This window comes from Palaemon carinicauda, chromosome 19 (assembly GCF_036898095.1).
Source record: "Palaemon carinicauda isolate YSFRI2023 chromosome 19, ASM3689809v2, whole genome shotgun sequence".
Lineage (NCBI taxonomy): Eukaryota > Metazoa > Arthropoda > Malacostraca > Decapoda > Palaemonidae > Palaemon > Palaemon carinicauda.
The window spans coordinates 126,762,620-126,783,769 of NC_090743.1; the positions used below are offsets into that span (position 1 = coordinate 126,762,620).

Consider the following 21,150-nt stretch of genomic DNA (forward strand, 5'->3'; position numbering starts at 1 on the left):
TCATTAATTGAATGCCAAGTAACAAACTACCAATTAGCTACGATGGTGAAGATGGGTTGATTTCAATTCTAAGTACAAAATACCTGAATTCGACAGGTATAAGTACAGTAGAATTGTCATTGACTTTTATCTTTCTTCGTGGCCAAGTGGGTTAGTCACTGTGTATATAAGCTTGCCGACCAGGGTTCGATTCCCGGCCGGAGCCAAGCTCTTGTCTTTGTGTGATTTCGCCTGGGGCTCTGATCCCGAGGTCGTTAAGAGAATCCAGACATTAATATATCAAAAATATATATGGCTTATTTGAATATGAAAAACACGTAAAAATGTGCAAAATTTATCATTAATTGAATGCCAAGTAACAAACTACCAATTAGCTACGATGGTGAAGATGGGTTGATTTCAATTCAAAGTACAAAATACCTGAATTCGACAGGTATAAGTACAGTAGAATTGTCATTGACTTTTATCTTTCTTTGTGGCCAAGTGGGTTAGTCACTGTCTATAGAAGCTTGCCGACCAGGGTTCGATTCCCGGCCGGAGCCAAGCTCTTGTCTTTGTGTGATTTCGCCTGGGGCTCTGATCCCGAGGTCGTTAAGAGAATCCAGACATTAATATATCAAAAATATATATGGCTTATTTGAATATAAAAAACACGTAAAAATGTGCAAAATTTATAATTAATTGAATGCCGAGTAACAAACTACCAATTAGCTACGATGGTGAAGATGGGTTTATTTCAATTCTAAGTACAAAATACCTGAATTCGACAGGCATAAGTACAGTACAATTGTCATTGACTTTTATCTTTCTTCGTGGCCAAGTGGGTTAGTCACTGTCTATATAAGCTTGCCGACCAGGGTTCGATTCCCGGCCGGAGCCAAGCTCTTGTCTTTGTGTGATTTCGCCTGGGGCTCTGATCCCGAGGTCGTTAAGAGAATCCAGACATTAATATATCAAAAATATATATGGCTTATTTGATATATATATATATATATATATATATATATATATATATATATATATATATATATATATATATATATATATATATATATATATATATATATATATATATATATATATATATATATATATATATATTATTATTATTATTACTCTCCAAGCTACAACTCTACTCGGAAAAAAAAGATGCTATAAGCCTAGGGGCTCCAACAGGGAAAAATGACCCAGTAAGGAAAGGAAATAAATAAATAATGAGAACAAATTAACAATAAATCATTCTAAAAAAGTAACAACTTCAAAACAGACATGTCACCTATAAACTATTAACAACATCAAAAACAAATATGTCATAAATAAACTATAAAAAGACTCATGTCCGGCTGGTCAATAAAAAAGCATTTGCTCCAACTTTGAACTTTTGAAGTTCTACTGATTCAACTACCCGATTAGGAAGATCATTCCACAACTTGGTGACAGCTGGAATAAAACTTCTAGAGTACTGCGTAGTATTGAGCCTCATGATGGAGAAGGCCTGGTTATTAGAATTAACTGCCTGCCTAGTATTACGAACAGGATAGAATTTTCCTGGGAGATCTGAATGTAAAGGATGGTCAGAGTTATGAAAAATCTTATGCAACATGCATAATGAACTAATTGAACGACGGTGCCTGAGATTAATATCTAGATCAGGAATAAGATATTTCATAGACCGTAAGTTTCTGTCCAACAAATTAAGATGAGAATCAGCAGCTGAAGACCAGACACGAGAACAATACTCAAAACAAGGTAGAATGAAAGAATGAAAACACTTCTTCAGAATAGATTGATCACCGAAAATCTTGAAAGACTTTCTCAATAAGTCTAATTTTTGTGTAATTGAAGAAGACACAGACCTTATATGTTTCTCAAAAGTAAATTTCCTGTCGAGAATCACACCTAAAATTTTGAAAGAGTCATACAAATTTAAAGAAACATTATCAATACTGAGATCCGGATGTTGAGGAGCCACCGTCCTTGACATACGTACAATCATACTTTGAGTTTTGTTAGGATTCAACTTCATACCACATAATTTGCACCATGCACTAATTCTAGCTAAATCTCTATCAAGGTATTCACCAACCCCAGATCTACATTCAGGGGATGGAATTGATGCAAAGAGAGTAGCATCATCTGCATATGCAACAAGCTTGTTTTCTAGGCCAAACCACATGTCGTGTGCATATAGTATGAAAAGTAATGGGCCAAGAACACTACCCTGTGGAACACCGGATATCACATTCCTATAATCACTATGGTGCCTATCAACAACAACTCTTTGAGATCTATTACTTAAAAAATCAATAATAATGCTAAGAAACGACCCACCCACTCCCAACTGTTTCAGTTTGAAAACAATGGCCTCATGATTAACACGGTCAAAGGCAGCATTAAAATCAAGGCTAATCATACGAAATTCCTGACCACAATCAAGGGATTTCTGTACAGCATAGGAGATTGTAAGAAGGGCATCACATGCTCCAAAACCTTTATGAAAACCAAATTGCAAACTAGGGAGTAGATGATTACCTTCAGCAAACCTATTAAGACGTTTTGACAGAAGATGTTAAAAAACTTTAGATAATATGGGAGTTATGGAAATTGGGCGGTAATCATTGGGACTTGAGCTACCACAAACACATTTACATAGAGGAGTAAGATTACCAATTCTCCAACAAGTGCTAAAAGCTCCTCTTCTTGCTAACTTGTGCAAAATAACAGATAACTTTGGAGCTAAGAAATCTGCAGTCTTTATAAAAAAACAAAGGAAAAATACCATTTGGGTCTACACCTCCATAAGCATTAAGGCTCACCAACAGAGCGTTAATCTCACGAGATCGAAAAGCTAAACTAGTTAGTTTAGCCTCAGGAAAACAGGAATGAGGAAGTTCAAGTTTTTCATTACTCTGTTTACTGTCAAAAACATCAGCCAAAAGGGTTGCCTTTTCCTTTGGACAGTGAGTGACTGAGCTATCTGGTTTAAGTAAAGGAGGAACTGTTGCATCTACACCAAAGAGTGCAGATTTAATGGTAGACCACCATTTATGATCCTGAGTTGTACCAGAAAGTGTTTCTTTTATGGTTAAATTGTACTCCTTTTCAGTTGAGGCATAAACTCTCTGAGCAGAAGCTCGAAGCTGAGTATAGTTGTTCCAGGTCAAATCTGATCTGTTACCCTTCCAAAGGTGATAGGCCTCCTGCTTCTCCAAATAAGCCCGTCTACAATCATCATTGAACCACGGTTTGTCCTTCACTCGGTACCTTAGCACACGAGAAGGGATACGCCTATCAATTATGTTGACTAGATTCTCATTCAAAGTGACAACAGGGTCTACACTATTATATAATTGTGACCAATTCAAGCACAAAAGATCATGCAAAATCCCATTCCAGTCTGCTTGGGATTTCATATAAATTTTACAAGAATATGATATATCAGGGACAGGCTGCTCAGTCTTCACTAATAATGAAATCAAGGCATGATCAGATGTCCCGACTGGAGAACCAACCTTACTAGTTATAACGCCAGGGGAGTCAGTGTATACAAGGTCCAAGCAATTACCAAACCTGTGAGTAGCTTCATTTATGATTTGCTCACAGCCTGATTCAAAGGCAAAGTTTAAAGCTCTTAAGCCATGGCGATCGGTAGGAGAGATAGAACTTAACCACTCCCTATGGTGAGCAATAAAATCACCAACAGAGACAAAAGAAGCCTTTCTATCATCTTCTTGTATCTTAGCCATAATCAGGGCTGGAATTTTTTTTTTACTCAACTCACCCTTTTTTTTGGGGGGGGGGGCATTATTGGGTTTAATGTGCTTTTGGGGGTTTTATTGGGTTTAATATTTAATATAATTATTAATTCAATATCAGTGCTATATCAAATATATGATCATATGCTTAAAGCTTATATATATCTATATATATATATATATATATATATATATATATATATATATATATATATATATATATATATATATATATATATATATATATATATATATATATATATATATATATATATATATATATACGGATTTTGAGCCCAAAAAACGGATTTTGAGCGAAGCGAAAAATCTATTTTTGGGTGAGATGGCCATGTCGTCCTGATGGAAGTTCCTATAGGGTAGCTTCCTAGGGTATATTACAACTACGGCGATATTCCCAGAGAATTTACCTTAAGGTACCAGAATTCTAACTCCTGGAGCGAGTATCCCTCGTGAAAGGGATATCGCGACATATCAGAGGACGTATTCTTGACACGCTACATGGCAATCTGCATCCTGGACAGAGATTTCGTCTCGTAGGAGGGATTGGCAAGAAACGAATTCGGGAAAGAAAAAGGGGGAGCCGTTCCCAAGGCTTCCCTATCCTCCGATTCGTATGCGTGCCTGGCGCCAAGCCTGGCGCCATCTGTATTCCTTGTAGCGTACACGAGGTGCTACAGATACTGTATGTAGGGAGGGGTCCTACAGCCCTTTCTTAGAAAGGCAAGGGCGGGTCCATCAGGACGACATGGCCATCTCACCCAAAAATAGATTTTTCGCTTCGCTCAAAATCCGTTTTTTGGGCTCAAGCCATGTCGTCCTGATGGAAGTGTACCAGAGCATTACTGTATCTGTGGATTCTCAGAACGTGCCGTACTCCCCGGATGTAATTTTTCCCGGTCGACTAGACCTAGAGACCTAAGATGTTACCGTTATACATCTTTTCAACTAACTATAAACCATGTTAGAGCTTCCTGCCCCCTACAGGGAAGAGTCCTACTAGACTCTGGAAAAGTCTCGAAGAGTACATATACCTATGTATGAATACCAGACAAGCTAATATAGTGGTCTCGCCCTATATTAAGTAAAGCATAGTTTGTAAAGAACCACTGCGTCAGTATGAAATATTGACCAGTTCTCCGCACAATACTTGTATTGGACAAAGGTTTTATATCCGCATAGGAGGAAAACCAATGCAACATAGCTTGCATAAAGGAGCAATTCTATTAGAATTATCCCAGATAAGGTACATAAAATGAATGCTCAATTATACCAATAAATTGACACAGGTGAAGGAGACGCAAGGTTCAGGTTCTCCAGAACCAGTTTATTGACAGGCAATAAAGACAGGTTAACCACATATATATATATATATATATATATATATATATATATATATATATATATATATATATATATATATATATATATATATATATATATATATATACATAAGAAGAGGATAACCCAAAACTTTAAGCATAAGTATGATAGTAAACAGAGCTTGTTTGTCTGAAAGAAAAAACATTAAATGCCACTTTTAAGATACCGAGGTATCAAAGTCATAAAAGTCTGTATTACAAATCAATGACATTAGTGTTAGAAACACTCGGTACACATGTCTGTACTTATGCTAGGTTCACCTTCGGAAATGGAACAGTCTACATGGGCAACACAGTGCCCTCACTTAGTTTGTAGTACAGTATGTAACTACACACTCACCCTGGAATTAATCGTCCCAATTAAGACCACTGTTCCTCGCAGAGTTAAACAGTAGGGTTAACACCGCGACCCACTGCTACCACAGATCTCTTTAGTTCCTCTACTTGCTTCGCATAGTGGCGAAAGAACACTCTGGAAGACTTCCAGCCAGTGTATGAATGGAGATGTTCAAAATCCATACAATTAAAGAAATTTAAGGATGAGGCAACTTTCCTCGGATCGTGACCTGCGGGTGTATTGTCAGGATCCACTCTGCGAATAAAATATGTGATTCTCGCTCTGAGTTGATTCAGAGATAAATTTGAGCCTGATGTTTCTCCCCTGATTAGTTGACCACCCTTGAAGTCTGAAGTTCTATGAAGATAGACCTTTAGGCATTCTACTGGACATAGAGATGCATCTTCTTTCAGAGGGCAGATTCTCCAGGGACCCCACCTGTTGGTGGGTAACTCATTCTTGGCGAGAAACGTAGGATCCGGAAACAGGTTCAGTTCTCCCCCATCCAGGAACTGAACACGACCTGCCTCTCTCGAGAGGCTACAATCTCACTAACCCTGGCCCCGGACGCGAATGCAAAATAGGAAAATAACTTTTTGTGTCAAATCCTTTAACACACACTCTTCATTGCTCAACAGAGAAGCGAAATGAAGAACTTGTCTAAAGACCATGAAATGGGCTTTGGAGGTGCTGAAGGTCTGAGCCTAGCACAGGCTTTCGGGACTTTATTAAAGATCTCGTTACCTAGGTCGACCTGGAAGGCATATAGAATGGGTCTTGTCAAAGCAGACTTACACGCTGAAATCGTGTTAGCTGCCAATCCTTGACCATGGAGGTGGAGAAGAAAGATAAGCAGAAGTCTGTCAAGATCTCCTGCGGATTCTTCGCCTTGACAAAAGGCCACCCATTTTCTCCAAGATGACTCATATTGCATTCTAGTAGATTTGCACTTATATTCCTCAAGGAAGTCTATGCTGGCTTTCGAAATCCCGAAACACTTTCTCACCGCTAGGGAGAGAAAATCATGAGCTGCAGGGTCCGGGTTTTTTGTAATGAAGCGCAGACAGTTGACTTCTGGACTCGCTGGGTCAGAACTGGATCTGGTAGTGGTACAAACTTCAGCTACAGTTCCAATGCCAGGAGGAACCACACGCTGTTCAGTCACTTGTGGGCCACTATTGCCGCTACCCCTTGAAGGATCTCCGTTTGTTGAGGACCCTCAACAGAAGGTGTTGAGGAGGGAACAGATAAATCTTGGACCATCTGTTCCAGTCGAGGGACATCGCGTCCACTGCTTCCGCTAAGGGGTCCTCGTACGGGGCACGTACAGGGGCAACTTCTTGTTGTCTTTCGTCGCAAAGAGGTCTATCTGCAGTTCTGGGACTGATTCAGAATGAAGGAGAATGATCCTGCGTCTAAGGACCATTCCGACTCTATCGGTGTGAACCTGGATAGAGCGTCCGCTGTCACATTGCGGACTCCTTGAAGGTGAACTGCCGACAGGTACCACTTCTTCTTTTCCGCCAATCGGAAGATGGCCAACATCACCTGCTTGAGAGGTGGTGACCTCGATCCTTGTCGATTCAAGTATCTCACAACTACCTCGCTGTCCATCACCAACCTTATGTGGATCGAGTGACGCGGGGAGACTTTCTTTAAGGTAAGGAGCACTGCCATAGCTTCTAGAAAGTTTTATGTGAAAGGTCTTGAGTAGCTTGGACCAAGTCCCCTGGACTTTTTTCCGATGAGAGTGACCTCCCCATCCCTCCTTCGAGGCGTCTGAGTGAATCGTCACCGACGGGGGAGGTGGCTGAAGAAGAACCGACTTCTTTAGATGTCTGGCTTGGGACCAAGGCCTGAGAAGAGTACTTAGCCGAAGCGGTAGGTCTTCTCAGATCTCTTCGCGCGTTTGATGCATAACTTCTCCAAACTCCGATTGCATCCTTTAGCTGTGCTCTTAGCACTGGGTCTGTCACCGAAGCAAACTGGAGAGAGCGCAGTACCCTCTCCTGCTCACGTCTTGATATCCTTTCGGAATCTAGAAGTCCCTTGACAGAACCCGCTATCTCCGTCCTTTCCTCCGCCGGGATGGAGAAACGGTGTGACAAAAGGTCCCAGTGGATTCCCAGCCACTGGAACTTTTGAGATGGAGAAAGTCGAGACTTTTTTCTGTTGATCTTGAAGCCTAGGTACTCTAGGAACTGGATCACTTGACTGGAAGCTTGCAAGCATTCTGTCTCGGATGCTGCCCACACCAACCAGTCGTCCAGGTAGGCTACTACCTGAATTTCCTTTAGGCGTAATTGTTTGAGAGCTACGCTCGCAAGCTTCGTAAAAATACTAGGGGCTATGTTTAGCCCGAATGGCATAGCTCCGAAGGCGTATAGTCTTCGTTGTAGCCTGAACCCTAGGTAGGGGGAGAGTCGATGGCTAATTGGAATGTGCCAATAGGCGTCTGACAAGTCTATAGAGACGGAATATGCCCTCTTGGGCAGTAAGGTCCTTATGTGTTGCAGTGTTAGCATTTTGAATTTGCAATTCACTATGAACTTGTTGAGTGGCGAGAAGTCCAGAATGATTCTGAGCTTTTCCGAGTCTTTCTTGGGAACACAAAACAGCCTCCCTTAGATATTGATGGGCTTCACCCTTCGGATCACCTTTTTTTTTTTTTTTGCTCCAACAGTTCTTGAACGTACTCCTCCATAACGGGGGTGGAGTGTTGGAAAAACCGAAGGCACGGGGGTGGAGTGCTGTACCAACTCCCGTCCAGTCCATTCTTGAGTAGGCTGTGGGCCCAGGGATCGAAGGTCCACCGATCCCGAAATTTCAGAAGTCTCCCTCCTACCGGTATCACCTCACTAGGACTGCCGTCCTGAGGTCTTGCCTTCCTGACCACAACCACCCCTAAATCCCCTTCCCCTTGAGGGGCGTCTAGACAAGCCTCTGGCTGCTCCTCTAGGCTTTGCTCGAAAGGAAGTAGACTGCCCTTCGAACGCTGGGGTGAATGCCGTGGACTGTGTCGACACGGTCTGGGGTACCCACTGAAAAGTGGTCGAGGTTTGTGCCACGATCTGGGGCACTGGGGGCAATGGCAATTGCAGTTGCTGTTGCTGTCTAACAGGCTTGGCTGGCCGAGACGGTAGCCTAGTCCTCATAGTCTTCCTCTTTGGTTGAGGACCCTCATCCGGGGAAGACTTTCTTTTGATAGCCAGGCCCCACTTCTGGAGAAGGTTTCTATTCTCCAAGGCGGCCTTATCAACAACTTCTTTGACCAAGTCGGTAGGGAAAAGGTCTTTTCCCCAAATGTTGGAGGAGATTAGATTCCTTGGCTCGTGCCTCACCGTAGCCGAGGTAAACACGAACTCCCTACAAGCTCTCCTTGCCTTGACGAAGCCATAAAGGTCCTTCGTCACTGTGACCAGATGAGTCTTGGCCACTACCATGAACATTTCATGGACCTTGGGGTCACTTGCCATCGTCTCGAGAGTAGTCTGAAGAGACATTGAGGCAGTCAGTCTTTCTTTTGTATCGAACTCTCTTCGCAAAAGAAAGTCAGACAGCTTAGGGAGGTCCTTGCCGAACTGACGTCCAGTAATATCAGCCTCCAACTTTCCAACTGAGAACGTAAGATTGACGTCCTTCCAGTCTTTGTGGTCCATAGGCAGGGCCAGCGACAAGGATTTACACTCCTCTAGGGAGGGGCAAGGCTTGCCGGCCTCGACTGCTTTTGGTACAGCCAGAAACCTTTTCTGTAAAAAGGGGAAGGCTCTAGTAGGCGAGGACACAAAGGAAGGGAGCTTCCTGTTCAATGTGGCTACCTTTGAGTTAGAGAAGCCCCTCTCTTTCATCGAGGATGAAAGTAGAGCTTGAGCCTTAGCATGGTCCATCACTATGACCTCCTTCGGCTCTGTCTCCTCCTTTGAAGCTGGTTCCTTCCTCAGCCGGACATAACAGTCCGGATATGATGCCTTGCTGGGCCAGAATTCCACCTCCTCCAGGGGACCTGAGCCCAGCTTATCCGAGATGACGATCTTTCCAGTCGTCATCGGCATGTACTCAGCATACCTCCATGGGTTAGCATCTGAGCACAAGGGAAGGTCTTTCACATTGAGCTTTTTCTGGGGCCCATGTGATTCTGCAAGGTACTGCATTCGCAGTTCCATTGCAGCCGCCTTCTCCTGATTCTCCTTCTGCATTTGTTGGATCATTCCAACAATAGAGGAGAGGGCCTGTCCCAGCTCTACTGGGAGACCGGCCGATGTTGAGGGAATAGGCTCCGGAATCTGAACCGGAGTAGCCGACACCTCGTCGACGTCTACCTCTACAACGTCTGGGGCTTGAACTTCATCCTGGGCTTCTGCCAGGAGGTCTTCCTCCAGACACTCGTCCACATCAGACATCCTGTCATCTAACTGGATGTCTTGCATTGCGACCGCGACTTCAGCATCCACCTGGATCTGAACTTAGGGGATCTCCTCTTGAGGCTGGGGAATCACTGCATCAGCTGATGCCTTAGGGAAAAGATACGCCCTCATCTTCTCACTTGGAAGATAAGGGCCAGAAGTGTTCTTTTGGAAGCCCCTTACCCAGGTACGAAGCTTCTTCCTAGCTATATCCCTTGATTCCTCCGTCCTAGGGGAATCAAAGGTCTCAGTAATCAGGTTAGTGCACACAGTACATACCTGAGGGTCTCAATACCGGAGATCATCCTTGGAGACAGCGTATGCTGCGTGTCTCCTACAAAACTCATGTCCGCAGAGGTTCTTGCTGCGGACGTTGCAGAAAGCACTTCCCCACTTCGGAGTGTCCTTCTGTAAAGAGAAGAAATTTCCATGAGTATCAAGTGAACTATGTATCACTGGATATGCATAGTATAGCATAACAATACAGAAAGGAAAGACACACACTTGTGTTTCCCTCACAACCCATTGCTGCAGCCTTCCAGATAATAAAATCAAATGGTTAATCTCTTCTAGAGTAACCAATGCAAAGTTTCCAGAGGAAACAGGTGGAGCTCACACCTAAGCAAGGATTTTAAAAACCTGGATAATAGACAGGAAAGAACTCACTTTCCTATCTGTAGGGCAACAGCAAAGGACTGTGCAAGAAAACACAAAAGTGTTAGAACACACAGTGCTGTACCAACACCCTTACCATAGTTTTCTTCTTACTGTATATGTTATACTGAAGAATACTAGTACAGTATAGGGGGATACGTGCCGGCCGGCACACACCATAACTAGCTTTAAAGTATACTACTTAACAGCTATAAGGCGGCAGCTTTCTGGTTCAAATGCATGTGCCGGCCGGCAGCAACTGCCGGCCGGCAACAGCCAATGTCGGCCGGCAATGGCTGCCGGCCGGCAACTACACAAGGTAGTACCCAGCTGCCGGCCACACTCTTGGTGACCGGCAGACAAGGGCTGACATAAGCCGGCCGGCAAAGGTACAAGACCGATGCCAGCTGGCAGCAAAAGAACCAGAGGACTACACCTGCCCGGCTGCCGGCCTCATAGGCCGGCAGCCGGGTCGGGTACAGCACTAGAAGAAAAATAGAATGGATGCCGGGATAAATGTGTACGCTACCTCCAAGCCCGGTAATCCGAAAGAGTGCATATAAGGAAGGGGAGAATATAATTCAGGCTTACTGACCAATGCCGTCTGGCTCTACAGGCAGGCATGGAAGAGGGACCAAGGGAGGTCCGGGCAGCACTCAAAAATATAAGACCCTTGCCGGCCGGCAGCTCTGCCGGCCGGCAAGGGGCTGAGTCAATTCCACATCCTAACCTATACTAGGTCCAGATGTAGAACGACGTACAGTACTGTAATGGCTAGGCCATTACGGAGAAAGAGGGGGAAGGGACAAGAGGGTCCTACCGACCTTGCTTTAGTGACGGATCACCCGCAGCCAAGAAACTTATCTTAGCCTAAGGGAGATCTAAGGGGGAAGGCCAGCAATACTTGCCAGCTCCCAGAGCACCAAAGCAAGGAAGGTGTTGCTACTCCCAGGGAAAGAAACTTATCTTCCCCCGAGAACAGCAACAAGTACTAGTCTGGTAGATCATAAAAGAAGGAATCATATCCACAGAAACCTTCGGTAGTGACCTAAGGAGGCTAAGCCCCCTTTTGTCTGTATCAGGCCAGCGAGGGAGACTCTGCCCCAAGCCAGACAAACACAGACTCAGACTAAAAAACGGATTTTGAGCGAAGCGAAAAATCTATTTTTGGGTGAGATAGCCATGGCGTCCTGATGGAAGGTTCCTTTTTGGTAGCTTCCTTGGGTATAAGACTACTAAGATATTCCCAGAGAATTTAACCACAGGTTATCACAGAATTCTAACTTCTGGAGCGACTATCTCAAAGGTTTTCCTTTAAGACATCGTAATACAACAGGGGACGTGCATGTCTGAACGCGCCACATAGCTATCTTCACCCCGAACAGAGTTAATGCTTCGGTGTGTAAGGACTGAGAATAGCTGGGAGCCGTTCCACAGCTAATCTCACTCGTGGCTACTACTGATACTCGAGGCGTAAACAAACGGACGCCATTGCTCTAATGACGTCACGCCCGTCTTCATCCTGAAGCCAGTTGCTGCCCATCACCATGATACAGTAGCACAGGGTGGGAACAAAACTGGACGAAGTAGTAGGGAGGGTCCATCAGGACGTTATGGCTATCTCACCCAAAAATAGATTTTTCGCTTCGCTCAAAATCCGTTTTTTGGGCTCAAGCCATGGCGTCCTGATGGAAGAGTACCAGAGAATCAATGTATCGTGGTAGATTTTCCCCCAGTATTAAGTGCCTAGGCATTGACAAAACAGCAAAGTAATCTTAGATAAAGAACCATAGGGACGAAGTATCCTGCCCCCCTTGGCAGTGAAGTTCCCATGGGCTATGCCGACGTCAAAGTGGTATTGAAGGGCTATTCATCCTGAGAGAAGAACTTGAAGAACTTAGAGATGAAGCGGAATGTTTGGTATTTGTATAGGAACATTCTGAAATTAGACCAGTGGTGGTTGGGCACTGTGTATAGAGTTCATCTCTTGGTTATCAGAAGTAAGTATTCGTGTAGGAACCTTACTTAGTCAGGGTGAATATAATTTAGGATTAAACATCTTAAATTCTTCATAACCATAAGAAAGGAGGAATAAATAAAATTATGACAGGTATGTATTTCATAGTAAGTAGGAGCTGATAGAGACGCACAAGTAATAAAATAGAAATTTTATTTCACAATGCAGAAATTAAATAATTTACAGCAAAAGTAAAGTTCATTTACAGTAATAATAATGTACATAGAAATAAAGGCTTGCTCTTGAATCTGAAAAGGAATTTCAGGATATTAGTAGGTACTCGTTCTCGAGGAACGCAAGTCTTTAAATAAAACACATCATGCTCAAGGCATGCGGCACTTGTGTGACACTATGACATTTCACCTGGGATAAGAACAGTTATAAAAGCACTAAGTGTTTTTTGACATCACTATGAATCGCTCGAGGGTCAACATAGGCACCCGAAGAGTTAGAGTCCCAAGTAACTCACTGTTCTACGCAGAGTTAGGTGCAGGTTTCATAACACTACCTGCGGCTACCACAAAATGTTTGACTTCGTGCACTTGTTTCGCATAGTGTTTAAAGAAAACTCGCGAGGACTTCCAGCCCGTGAAGTTTTTAAGGCTTTCAAAGTCCATGCTCTGAAAGAAATTCAGAGAAGAGGCCACTTTTCTAGGATCATGACCAGCGGGTGTACTGTTCGGATCCGCTCTGCGAATGAAGTAGGTGATTTTCGCTCTTAATTGTTTCAGTGACAGGTCGCTGCCCGATGTTTCTCCTTTGAAGAGTTGGCCTCCACCAAAGTTCGAAGTTCTGCGAAGATAGACCTTGAGGCTCTCTACTGGACATAGAGAGACATCCTCCTTCAGGGGGCATATTCTCCAAGGGCCCCATCTTTTGGTGGGTAATTCATTTTTAGCGAGAAACGTCGGATCAGGGGAGAGGGTCACTTCTCCTGAATCGGTAAACAGGATGTGTCCTTCTTCTCTTGATAATGCCACTATTTCGCTGACTCGAGCTCCCGAAGCGAGAGCAAATAAAAATATAACTTTCTGAGTCAGATCCTTGAGGGGGCATGAATCATTGTCCAAGTTGGAGGCGAAATGGAGTACCTTGTCTAGTGACCAGGAGATCGGTTTCGGTGGGGGTGCTGGACGTAGGCGAGCACATGCTTTTGGTAGTTTGTTGAAGATGTCGTTGGACAGATCAATTTGGAAAGCATATAGAATTGGTCTAGTCAAGGCCGATTTGCAGGTTGAAATCGTATTGGCTGCTAATCCTTGTCCATGAAGGTGAATAAAGAAGGACATACAGAAATCAATCGTGATTTCTTTAGGATTTTTTGTCTTGACAAAGGAGACCCATTTCCTCCAGGATGATTCATATTGCCGTCTTGTGGATTCGGTCTTGTATTCCTCTAGGAAGTCTAGACTTTTCTTCGAGATCCCAAACCTCTTCTTTGCGGCAAGGGAGAGAAAATCATGAGATGAAGGTCCTTGATTTTCGATGATGAAGCAAAGACAGTCGACTTCTGTACTTGTTGAGAGAGAACTGGGCCCGGGAGAGGGATCAGCTTGGGCTGCAGCTCCAGGACCAGGGGGTACCAGTTGCTCCGGGGCCACTTGGGAGCCACTAGGGCCGCTGTCCCTTTGAAGGTTCTCAGTTTGGAGAGGACTTTCAACAGAAGGTTGGTGGGAGGGAACAGGTAGATCTTGGACCATCTGTTCCAGTCCAGTGACATGGCGTCCACTGCTTCTGCTTTGGGGTCCTCGTACGGGGCTACGTACAGAGGAAGTTGATTGTTGTCGCTCGTTGCAAAGAGATCTATCTGAAGTTCTGGGACTTGGTGAGAGATGAAGGAGAACGATCTTGCGTCTAGAGACCATTCCGACTCTATCGGGTTTGTCCGAGATAGAGCATCCGCTGTCACATTGCGGAATCCTTGTAGGTGAACTGCAGACAGGTGCCACTTCTTCTTCTCCGCCAGACGGAAGATTGGGAGAAGCACCTGATTTATCTGGGGCGATCTTGAGCCTTGGCGATTGAGACAATGAACTACCACCGAGTTGTCTAGGGTTAGACGGATGTGGATCGAGGGCGGCGGGGATAACTTCTTCAGTGTTAGAAGGACCGCCATGGCCTCCAAGATGTTTATGTGGAACGTCTTGAATAGTGGAGACCAGGTACCTTGAACCTGTTTCTGGTGGGAGTGACCTCCCCAACCTTCCAGTGAGGCATCCGTGTGGATGTTGAGTGATGGAGGAGGGTGTTGGAGAGGAATGGACCTTTTCAGGGCCTTTTCTTCCGACCACGGCTTTAGGAGGCGTCGCAGTCTGTTTGGAAGCCGTCTCTTGAGGTCTCTTCGAGCGATGGATGCCGAGCGTCTCCAGACTCCCGCGGCATCCTTTAGCTGTGCACGAAGCACTGGGTTTGTCACTGAGGCGAATTGTAGAGAGCCTAGAACTCGTTCCTGCTGTCGTCTTGAAATGCGTTTGGATTTCAGTAGTCGCTTGACAGACCCTGCTATTTCCTTCCTTTTCTTCTGGGGGATGGAAAGGCGGTGTGACTGAAGATTCCAGTGGATTCCCAACCATTGAAACTTCTGAGCTGGAGAGAGGCGAGATTTTTTCTCGTTGATCTTGAATCCCAGGTGTTCTAGGTACTGGGTAACTTCGTTGCAAGACTTTGCACACTCTTCGGGCGATGGAGCCCAGACTAGCCAGTCGTCGAGGTAGGCCATCACCTGGACGTTTCTTAGGCGGAGCTGTTGTACTATGGCATCCGCCAGTTTTGTGAAGATCCGAGGGGCCACGTTGAGGCCGAAGGGCATGGCCCGGAAGGCGTAGCTTTTCCTTTGGAGTCGAAATCCTAGGTAGGAGGAAGCGTGATGGTTCATTGGAATGTGCCAGTAGGCATCCGCCAGGTCTATAGAGACCGTATAGGAACCTTGAGGCAGAAGGGTCCTTATTTGTTGAAGCGTCAGCATCTTGAATTTGTTGTTCGCTATGAACTTGTTGAGGGGGGATAAGTCCAGAATGACTCTGAGTTTGTCTGAGTCCTTCTTGGGAACACAAAACAGTCTCCCTTGGAACCTGGTGGACTTTACCTTCCTTATCACCTTCTTGTTCAAGAGGTCTAGAACATATTCTTCCAGAAGGGGGGTTGATTGTTGGAAGAATTGCTGGAAGATTGGGGGTGGTTGAGTCCAACTCCAGCCTAGACCCTTCTTGACGATGCTGTGTGCCCAGGGATCGAAGGTCCAAGGATCCTGGAATTGGCGGAGTCTTCCTCCCACCGGAAGCACTTCATTGCTTCTGGTGTCCCGAGGACTTGCTGCCTCGGCCGCTAGCTCCCTTTCCTCCTCTACCTCTGGAGGGACGGCGAGATGCGTCTTTGCTTGCACCCCTGAATGAGCCTCTACCTTTGGCATGAAAGGTAGTTGATTGTTGCTCAAAGGCAGGGGTGAAGACCGGTGACTGTGACAACACCGGTTGGGGGACCAATTGAAAGGTCTGTTGTGGTTGGGCAACCACTTGGGAGGTAGCGGGTCCCGGAAACTGACGTCTTTGCTGACGTTGCTGGGGTTTTGACTTTTGGGGTTTCCTCTTAGGCTGAGGTCCGTCGTCCTGAGAGGGTTTCCTTTTCCTGGACATGCCCCACTTGTGGAGAAGGTTCCTATTCTCCGTGGCGGCTCTGTCAGTGATTTCCTTCACAAGGTCAGAAGGAAAAAGGTGCTTTCCCCAGATGTTGGAGGAAATCAGCCTCCGGGGTTCGTGTTTCACGGTGGCACCGGCGAACACGAATTCACGACAGGCTCTTCGAGCCTTTATGAAGTGGTACAAGTCCTTCATTACAGTCAGTAAGTGGGATTTGGAGAGTACCATGTAGTGGTCTGGTACTCTAGTGTCACAGGCCATAACTTCCAGTTGGACTTGATGAGAAAGAGATGCCGCAAGCCTCTCCTTCGTGTCTTGTTCCCGACGAAGGAGGTGATCGTTGAGCTTAGGGAGGTCTTCATTAAACTGACGTCCGGCGACGTCAGGATCGAGCCTTCCCACGACGAAAGTATGTTGAACATCTTTCCAGTGTCGAGCGTCAGGGGGGGTCACGATGGAGAAGGGTCTGCACTCCTCCAGTGCAGGGCAGGGTTTCCCTTCTTCCGCCGCTTTAAGGCATGCAGCTAAGGCCTTTTCCAAGAATGGAAGAACCGCAGTATCAGGTGCAACATAAGTAGGGTGCTTCTTGCTCAATGCCGGAAGCTTAGAGCAGGTAAAGCCTCTACTCTTGAATGCGGAGGCTAGCATAGCCTGGGCCTTTGCGAGATCGAACACTATCTCTTCCTTAGGTTCGGTCTCTTCCTTCGAGGCAGGTTCGGAACGAAGCCGGACGTAACAGTCCGGGTAGGCCTCAAAGCTTGGGAAGAACTCCACATCTTCCAAAGGGACCGTGCCGATCTTATCACTGACAAAGATCCTGCCGGTCGCAATAACCATATGCTCTGCATACCTCCACGGGTTGGCATGAGAGCAAGCGGGGAGATCCTATCATCGACCTGATGGACTCCTGGTTCTCCTTCAGCCTGTCGTCCATGACGGCTCTAATCAGTCGGATCAGTTCTTGAGTGGAAGAAGAAGGATCCGGAGTCGAGGAGGTAGACGGAATAGACATTTCCGTCGGTGTAGGAGTAGGAGGGGGGATGGACGAGGGAGCGGCCTCTTGCTCCGACTCGGTGTATTCCACCTTGTCTTCGTCATCTTCGGCTCCTTGAGCCATAAGCGTTTTCTCCGTGTCTTCCGAGACATCCGAAATCTGTTCGTCATCTTCGGAATCCAAACGACACTCGTGCATGGACTGAGCCATGACTACATCAGGTTCCACCGTAATTTGGACAGTGGGGATCACGTCTTTGGGTACCACTGAGTCAGGGGAGGCCTTAGGGAACAATAGTGACCTCAGTTCTTCGGTGGCCAGGTACGGTCCGGTAGCATTTTTCTGGAAGCCACGCACCCACTTGCGCAGCTTTTCACGAAAAATGTCTCTAACCTCCGCTGAAGGAGGATTATGGAAGGCCTCAACTAAGTGAGCCTGACAGACCGTACAATCCAGTGGATTCCAAAACTTCAAATCCCCTTTCTTGTCTGCACAAGGGGCGTGAGTCCTGCAAGCCGTATGCCCATAAAACTGCGGGCGTTTCACAGCGCAGAAGGCGAAATCACACTTCATCTGCTCCTCCTGTGGAAGAAAGAGAAAATGAGTATGGGGGAGTCATAAGAATGGCTCTTAAACTAAGTTAATATTAATTATTAATTTTAACTTAATGAAGGTGTGATGCATAGAGAATGAAAATAGCAAAGGAGAACATGCTCCATGCATCTCGCCCGGCTGGTTACCATAAGCTTGGTCCCTGGATAATCCGAGTGACCGAGGGCACCGGATATAATTCCTTAGAACTCCAAGTATTTTGGAATTCCATGGAAAAAACCAAGGACAAGATTGGGACCGAATTCATTCGGTTCCCAGTTAAGGGCCAGAAGGCCTCATTTAAAAGGTAACTGCTTCTGGCAACCAGCCGTGCTAAGATGCACATAGCATGCTGGAATTAGAAGAATGCAAAGAGACAGCATGATCACTAATAGAGCAGTACTAGGTACTGATCTTAATAGCAGAAGCAGCTTATCTGTTTGCGATATAGGGCTATCATTGTCTTATGATAGCTACAGGAAGGGGGTGCAAGTATTCTTGACGCCTCCGGGGCATCCGGCAAGCCGCCGGCATGCCGGAGCTCGCTCCAGCATAGATTCTGGCATTAGGACAGACAATGTTCAAAGTCAGTCAAATACCAGGATGGCGGCCGCCGGCACAACGGCGGCACGCCGGCAGGGAGCGGCGGCTCCGGCAGTCGGAGGATGCCAGATTGGTGACTGGGATAAGGATGGTTAAGGCTGTACCGGGTTGCCGGCAGTATATGCCGGCACTCCGGCGGCCGACCGGCAAGCGGACGACAAGCTAGGAGGAGGAGAGCCGCCGGTAGTAGCCGGCGGCAGCCGGCAGTCCCTCGGTACACGGGGGGCTGGCGGCAAGGTTAGGGAGAGTCACCAAGTAGGAGGCAGGTATTGCCGACAGTAGAGGCGGCAAGAGACCGGCACCCGGATAGGGAGAGAGACAGGGGGGAGGGGGGAAGGGATGTAGGAAGTACCATCAGGATTCCAGACATCCCTCCCCCTCCCTGAGAGGGTGTACCCATGATAGAGGCAGGCTCTAACATCCATGAGCAGGGGTCACTAGGGACCGGGAGCAAGGTAGCCCAAGGGAGGGCTAGGGAACACCCAAGGGGGGGGGGGAGACTCCCATATGCAGAACTATACTAGTAACTAACCTTATAGGACACTATGAAGGTATATGTACCAGAGCGGACTGCACAAGGAAGCTCGGGTAGCCCTACTATTCCACCCTAAGGAGGAGTTGTAGGACAGGGGACAGATGGGTATAAACTAACCTAAGCATAGGCTAGGCTATACAAGAGATAGGTGGGGAGGGAGAAGAGAGAAGTCTTCCCAGGAAGGGTTTCTGTACCAGAGCGGCCACTAAGGAAAGGGAGGACACTCCCTAACCTAAGATCAGGCAGATCAGCTAAAACGGTGCAAGAGTACAGTTTCAGCATGGAACAGAGAAACCTTCCTAACCTAACCTAGAACAGGGCTAAGAGTCCTGAACTAGGAAAGGAAGAAGACATATCGCTATCGCAGGAAAGTCATAGACTATCCTAGCCATAGAGGTAGGCTAGCCTAACCTCACTCTCGGACGCAACCCTAAAGGGGGTTCATTCCTTTAGGGAGGACAGAGAGGCGATATATACTCTATTAGACAATTAATCCCTTTACTCAGAAAAGGAATCAAGGCTAAATAGAGGGAATGCCAAGGCAGGGGATGAAGGAAGCATATAGGGGTCCTAACATTAGGTTAGGCTAGAAAGAGTCACTGACTAGCCTATCCCCTATATGGTCCCTGAAGGCGAAAACATTTGCATCACTGTCAAAAGTATTGTAAAATAATGCCACTATCTTCATAACTTAGTCTAGGATCACTAATAAATCATGCATGAACACTTGTATGTAGGCTCCTGGCCTGGGGGCTATAGTAGCCGACTGGTATGAGGTCAATCGATGACCAATAAAAAGCGTCTAAACACGATATAAAAGTTCCTAGCTATGAAGACTAAATAAACTAATGTATTCGATTAGTATATAATGCCGGAAACGTTGTTGTGGCTAACTAAATAAGACATGCATAACAACAACGACGCCATAAAATGGCGGGTCCGGTAGAGGCACAGCTCTGCCACAAAACAGCAATTATCTCGAAAAGTAATATTTACTTTACGGCCAGAGCTTAATTAAACAATACTGGAACCTTGTACTCAACTTTCCAGAAGAAGGCGAGGCTGAAGGTAACGACATAGCGAAGATGCAAAACGATAAAGTTAACACAGGGAAAATCCGTCTAAGTAGGGCAGCTACTAAACAAAGGATGAAGACGGGCGTGACGTCATTAGAGCAATGGCGTCCGTTTGTTTACGTCTCGAGTATCAGTAGTAGCCACGAGTGAGATTAGCTGTGGAACGGCTCCCAGCTATTCTCAGTCCTTACACACCGAAGCATTAACTCTGTTCGGGGTGAAGATAGCTATGTGGCGCGTTCAGACATGCGCGTCCCCTGTTGTATTACGATGTCTTAAAGGGAAACCTTTGAGATACTCGCTCCAGAAGTTAGAATTCTGTGATAACCTGTGGTTAAATTCTCTGGGAATATCTTAGTAGTCTTATACCCAAGGAAGCTACCAAAAAGGAACCTTCCATCAGGACGCCATGGCTTGAGCCCAAAAAACTCTGTTGTTCTGTCCCTCTTTGAACCATACTACAGGAACAGGAAGGTACAGTAACACCCCAGTATAGTTTTATCGAAAATAAATTCGGAAAAAACCACTTAGGGATAAGCCCAAGGCTTAAACAGAGGGAAAGGGATTGCATACCTTCTGCGAAGAAAAGAAAGCAACCGGGGAGTATGATAAAGTATACTAAGGCTCCATAAGCAACTTAGCCTAGGCACCAAGAGAATCGATTACCTAAATCACCGAAACTCACTCGTATACTATCTTGGAAATATTCCACACAGTCTTAAATGTATAGAACATAGCCTAAAGCTTCAATAAAATTTTATTACACTCGGAAAAACCAAAATCATGCATGAAGTACTAGGACCAAACGACTAGGCTACATGGCCTAGCGTAGGCCAGAATGGCGAATACTTCGCCAAAATAATACTAAGCACGAAAGGAAATCCTATGTAATGCTAAATAGCTAAAATTTATTAAAGCAAAACAACCAGGAATGTCGCTCTGACTAACTAAACTTATACCTAGCGAGCGACAGTGTCCAGCCTCTGGTAGGCTACGGCTCTTGTATCAAAGATTAATCCTATTAATCACTCAAAATTTACCAAGAGCCTACAATTATACAAAAAAGACATAATACTCAACTTATCAGAGGCCGACGAAGACGGAGAAGCCATGAAAAGTAGAATAAATCCAAGATTTGCGAGAAACACAG

The 21,150-nt window shown here is 45.6% G+C and overlaps 2 protein-coding genes across 4 annotated transcripts in view; one reads left to right on the forward strand and one right to left on the reverse strand.

Annotated features, from left to right (window-relative positions):
- The window catches only part of LOC137658844 (glycosaminoglycan xylosylkinase), a 197,407-nt gene that overhangs the window by 167,850 nt on the left and 8,407 nt on the right, over window positions 1–21,150 (forward strand). The gene's annotated exons all lie outside the window — the stretch shown is intronic.
- The window catches only part of LOC137658845 (citramalyl-CoA lyase, mitochondrial-like), a 214,161-nt gene that overhangs the window by 80,832 nt on the left and 112,179 nt on the right, over window positions 1–21,150 (reverse strand). The gene's annotated exons all lie outside the window — the stretch shown is intronic.